Below are 6,038 nucleotides of genomic sequence, written 5' to 3'. Positions count from 1 at the left end.
TTAATGACAGTTTAAAAAAAAAAAAAAGAAAGAAAAAAGGGGGGGAGCTACAGGGGAAAAGTTATTACGGGAAATAAATTCAGAGCAGTGTATGTACAGTATGTATGTCAGGAGTTAATATTGATGAAGTGCAGAGCGTTGACAGGAACTTGACTGCTAATTTGATTAGTCATGAGTGTACGGCTGTGTAGTTTCATGTTTAACAATGACGGATTGTGTAATAGGGTATATAGCTGGAGCTGTATAATGTGTGTGTGTGTTGTCTGGATAAAGACTGGTGTTTTTACAGTGTATACTCAGATCATCATGTGTAACAGAGGCCAGCGGTAGGTGCTTTGCGGGTAAAACCTCACTCCCCAGATCTCTAGAGGCGCACTAGCGACTGACGTTAGTGCTTGCAGTCTTTGGCCTCCTTGTTAGTGCGCCCACCTCTCATGCTGGAGACCCGGGTGCGAGTAGGACCCGGGGGTGGTTGGTGCCGTGACCCAGATGGGAGTGAGGTTTAAAGGGGGGTGAGTGCCAGCGGTAGGTGTTGTGCAGGTAAACCTCACTCCCCTGATCTCAAGAGACGCATTAGCAACTGACGTCTTCACCTTGTTGTTAGTGCGCCCACCTCCCATGCCGGAGACCCGGGTTCGAGAAACTCTTGGAGCAGGTGCGAGTAGGACCCAGGGGGGTTACACATGCAGTTATGTCACCTAAGTTCAATAATTAGTCAGTATTTACGCGTGACAAATTCTTTGTTCCTCGAATCAGGTACTTAAACTGAGTTTCCTTTTCCAGATTATTTCATTCATCAGCATCGGATTCATGATACTCAGCTAATTCATAGCTTCATTGATTAAAATACAATCCCTGAGACATCTTTAACTCTTTTTCCCAGGAGGCCCAGAAGACAAAAAATGGATTTTTATTGCATCCATGTTGATGATTGAGCACTTTGTCATGTCACAGTGGTGGTTAATATGAAGCTCATATAAAAGTGAACACTCAGGACTTTTTATAGGTGTTTCTGGGTTTTTTTTGCTAGTGTACAAGTGGAATTATATATCCATAGAAAAGTTCCAAAAGAAACAAAAACGGTTCATTTTGTTCACACCGATGGTTCTATCTTCACAGTAAATGCTGATGTCGAACCCATTTCTGCTCTCTGAGAAGCTCCGAGTGTTTGTTTATAAGCTGCTAAAACCTGGAGGTGGCGGTTTTAATCCAACAGAGGGGAAAAACAACCCGAGAGCCAACAAGGCCCTGATTCATTTAAGATCAGACTTGACGGAAATATAATCAATCACAAGCCTGTGTGATATCCGGTATGCGGAATACGGCGGACATTTTAGAAATGAAGCGCCGCTCGCAGCTCTACCGCAAAACCAAAGAGGCAATAACTTCCTCCAGGATGTTTGAGTAAAAGTGATTCTTCATTCTTTGCAGTTTTACTTGTCAGTGAGGAATTCCAAAAGCATTCACTCTACTTTACTATCCCATGGTGCATTGCAGCCAAGCCAGACTGTGCACTGTGAGGTCATTTGGCCTCTTTGCAAATGGTTACACCCACCTGAAACTAGCTATGACACTCATAGACAAACACTCACACACACACACACACACACACACACACACGCACCATGCAGCAGCAACATGCTCAACTCTTCCTGGAGCTCTGATGTGGGTTTTGGTGCATAAAATGACGCACAAATGAACCACACACACACACACACAGGTCCATCATTTACTTAGTGTTTACATTAAGCAATGTATAATTTTCATCCTGTACATTTTTTAAAAAACACAGATTTAATATATATATATATATATGTATAGCTTCTGAAAATCCAAAAAAATTTAAATCAAGTCTATGACACCTACATAAACCCTTTCTGTCAAGTGACATAAACCTACATAAATATTTCCTAGAAACGTTTAAAAAAATAAAATTGACTGTCATAAGGACAGCTTTTGTTTGACTTTAATGTCATGCTGATGTAAGACCCGGGCCGAAGGAGTCAGTTACTGCATAAGAGTGTTATAATGTCTCATAACATAACCCCATGTCAACGTGTCTCAATAATTATGTCAACGTGTCTCAATAACCACAGTTGAGGCGTGTTCATATAAGCCTGAATATATGTTAATGTCAGTTAATGGAAATGATCAGGACAAGTCTATGTAGGTGTAACGTAGCATTATGAACACTCGGTCCTTTCTGGTGTTCTGTGCTACAGTGATGTGTGAGGGTGCTGTATTAAATACATTTATATCTCAGCTGCGGTATTTAGTAATAATTTAATCTATTCTGTATATTAATCTACACAGTTAATACAACAACCAAGCATGAAATGGGTAATAAAATGTAGTGAATTATACACAGCTTTTAGGAAGTTATTAAGTGAGAGAGAGAGAGAGAGAGAGAGAGAGAGGAATAAGGAGAGAGAGGGGGGTGAGGGAGAGAGGGAGAGAGGGAGAAGGGGGAAGAGAGAGAGAAAAAGAGAGGGGGGTGAGGGAGAGAGAGAGGGAGAAAGAGAGGAAGAAGGAGAGAGAGGGAGTGTAGGAGAGAGTGGGAGGGAGAGAGAGAGAGAGCGAGAAGGAGAGTAAGAGAGAGAGAGAGGGGAGAAAGAGAGACAAAGAGAGATCAGGAGAGAAGAAGAGACACAGAGAGGGAGAGAGGGGCAAGAGGGCAAGAGAAAGAGAAGGAGAGAGAAAGAGAGAGAGAAAGGGGGGAGAGAGAGAGAGAGAGAGAGAGAGAGAGAGAGAGAGAGAGAGAAAGAGAGAGAAAAAGAAAGAGTTAGAGAAAGGGCGAGAGAGGCTGACAGAGAGAGAGAGAGGGAGAGAGAGAGAGAGAGAGCGAGAGAGGGAGAGAGAAAAGGAGAGAGAGAAAGAGAAAAGGAGAGAGAGAGAAATGGAGAAAGAAAGAGTGAGAGAAAGGGCGAGAGAGGCTGACAGAGAAAGAGAGAGAGAGAGAGAGAGAGAGAGAGAGAGAGAGAGAAAGAGAGAGAGAGGGAAGAGGGGGAGAGGGAGAAAGAGAGAGAGAGAGAGAGAGGGAAGGGGGGGAGAGGGAGAAAGACAGAGAGAGAGAGAGAGAGAGAGAGAGAGAGAGAGAAAGTATGTGTGTATATTTAAAAATATTTTTGTAATGAAATAAATCACTCACTCACTCTTTCTAAATATAATCACATTCAGGTTATTAATAATTTTAGATTACAACGAAGCCTCCACCTCTCGCCCGTCACACGTGAGGACCATGGAGATGACCGTCAGAGCGGACGTGTTTCCAGACAACACTTCTGACCAATCAGAGCGCAGAATGAGACGTGGCTGTGGTCAAAAACTGCCGCCATTACAAAAAAAACAAACAAAAAAAAAGCCCAAAGAGCTTGAGGGAAAAATGTACGTTCCAGTAAAGAGTGGTTGAGTTTCAACAGAAATGATTCACAGGCAGCAATCTGGATGACATCATCATCATCATCATCATCATCATCATCATCATCGAGACTGGCCTACACGCTGTAAACGTCCAGTCAGGAAACGTGTGAAAATAACCAGTGTATGGTGCTGATTCAGACGTCTGAAGGCTCTCCGAGGAACGCTTTCTTTCATTAGGCTCAAGTCCTACTCTTACAGGAAGAGTGTGTAAGTGTGTAAATCATAATCCCCCCCCTACACACACACACACACACACACACACCAGTGACCCGGGGATATCAGAGAGGCACGTTTTCATTGTAATAGTAGGAGAGTTTTCATCAAATGATTACGTACGCTCAGATTCAGAGAACACACACACACACACATACAACAACATATACACACATATGACCCACACACACACACACACACACACTTATAGATGAGGTCATTGTAATTACCCAGGGCCTGGACTGAAAACACCCTCTGCAGCTCGCACAGGGGGAAATCACACGTGTGTGTGTGGGGGTGTGTGTGGAGTATCAGTGTGTATATTTTAGAGTGAAGGTGAGAGAGTGTGTGTGAATATTTTTACCTTTTGTGTGTGTGTGCTAGTGCTTGTGTGAGTGTGTGTGTGTGTAAACACAGATCAGTTTGTATGTGAGTGTGTGTGTATACTAAATGTGTGAGTACACACAGATCAGTTTGTGTGTGTGTGTGTGTGTGTGTGAGTGTGATAGCAGGGGTTTCATGTGTCATTGTGTATCTTTTGTGTGTCACTTTTTATCTATGCATGTATTTCTGTGTGTGTGTGTGTGTGTGTGTGTATTAGTGCATGTGTAAGTATAGGTGCAAATAAAATGAATGGGATTTAAATATTTGTTGTGTGTGTGTGCGTGTGTGTGTGTGTGTATTAGTGCATGTGTAAGTATAGGTGCAAATAAAATGAATGGGATTTAAATATTTGTTGTGTGTGTGTGCGTGTGTGTGTGTGTGTATTAGTGCATGTGTAAGTATAGGTGCAAATAAAATGAATGGGATTTAAATATTTGTTGTGTCAGTGTGTGTGTGTGTGTGTGTTAACAGGGGTTTTGTGTGTCAGTGTGTATCTATGCATGTGTGTGTGTGTGTTTTAATGTATAACAGTAAGTGAGCAAATTATTGTTACAAGGGGTTTTGCAGTGTGCATGTGTGTCTATATGTGTCAACAGGGGTTTTTGTGTGTGTGTGTGTGTGTGTCAGTACAAAGAATAACAGTAAGTGAGTGAATTATTGTTACAAGTGGTTTTATAGAGAGTGTGTGTGTGTGTGTGTTGGGTGGAGCTGTATGATCTCATCTGATTGAGCAGCAGTGGCTTGGCGCGATCATTCACGCCGTGGCTCAGGGGGCGCGGAGCCGAGAGAGAGAGCGTTGCCACGGTGATCCGACCCTGGCACGGTCCGCGCGCCCGAGGCTTTACACGTCCCAGAATCCTGTGCAGGAGAGACCTTTCCATTCGGTCAAAGGGATTAACCTGTTAATGCTCAGCCTGGAAAATTACACACACACACACACACACATATTTCACCCTCAATCATTACCATCCAACCACCATCACATAATACACACACACACACACACACACACACACCACACAGCCTTCTCCTGTGGGTCCATCCAGTTGCTTTATGTCATGTATGTTTATTTGTGTTTGTTTATTGACATTGTTCTGGTTACTCCGGAAAAGTGGGCGATGAAAACGAAAGTGAAAAGACGAAGAGCGTCACATTTTCTACCTCTGGCTTTGACTCAGCGTTCTCTCTGATCTGCGCCGGTTCTCGTAACATTATGGGAAAGGTGTGAAGAGAGCGCTGAGGTCAGCTTGGTGACATACAGCTGATATTGCCCTGTCTATTTACCTCGGAGACAAAACAGCAACGGGTTATACGGCAAAATACATGTTTATACCTCTAACGCTTATGAAACCTTGACGGCTTACCGGTTTCTAGGATGCGGTAGCGCACTCGTTACCATTTCTATGGTAACAGCTAACACAGGGACTTAAGTTGTCTTTATTTGTCACATATACAGTAATGCATTACTTTGCATATCCCGTCCATGTGAGTTGGGGTCAGAGCAATGATACAGCACCCCTGGAGCAGGGTGGGGTTAAGGGCCCCAACAGTGGCAGCTGGTCAATGACCCACAGCCTTAACCACTTGAACCCTGACCTATAAGCTAGTAATAAGATGTATTACATTGTGAAGCTTTTTTAAAGGAACCAATTTATACAACACATGGACATTTTTCCAGCCTGAATAAACAACCTCAAAATTATACTCCAAACTCTAAAAGTCGCAGTGTTTCAGACATAAACAAGGCAGAAACACCCTTTCACACACCGCTCTACTGTACGCCGCGAAGCGTCAGCGCCAACATTACACGGCGTAGCCTGTAATCGCAGTCAGCTAATGGGCTTGGAATAACACTGGCGCTGATCGCTCCTCCCGCAGGGTTCGGTTTCGACAGAAATGATTCGCTCTGACTACGCATAACATTATGGTGCGTCTGGCATGCTAATGCATGCTGCAAACAGCGATCCCCCCCCGCCAAATGACTAGCAAAAGAGGGCATGGAGTTCAAAGCGCATGATTTG

Source organism: Hemibagrus wyckioides, linkage group LG28 (genome assembly GCF_019097595.1).
Source record: "Hemibagrus wyckioides isolate EC202008001 linkage group LG28, SWU_Hwy_1.0, whole genome shotgun sequence".
Taxonomy (NCBI): Eukaryota; Metazoa; Chordata; class Actinopteri; order Siluriformes; family Bagridae; genus Hemibagrus; species Hemibagrus wyckioides.
This window is presented reverse-complemented; position numbering follows the sequence as displayed.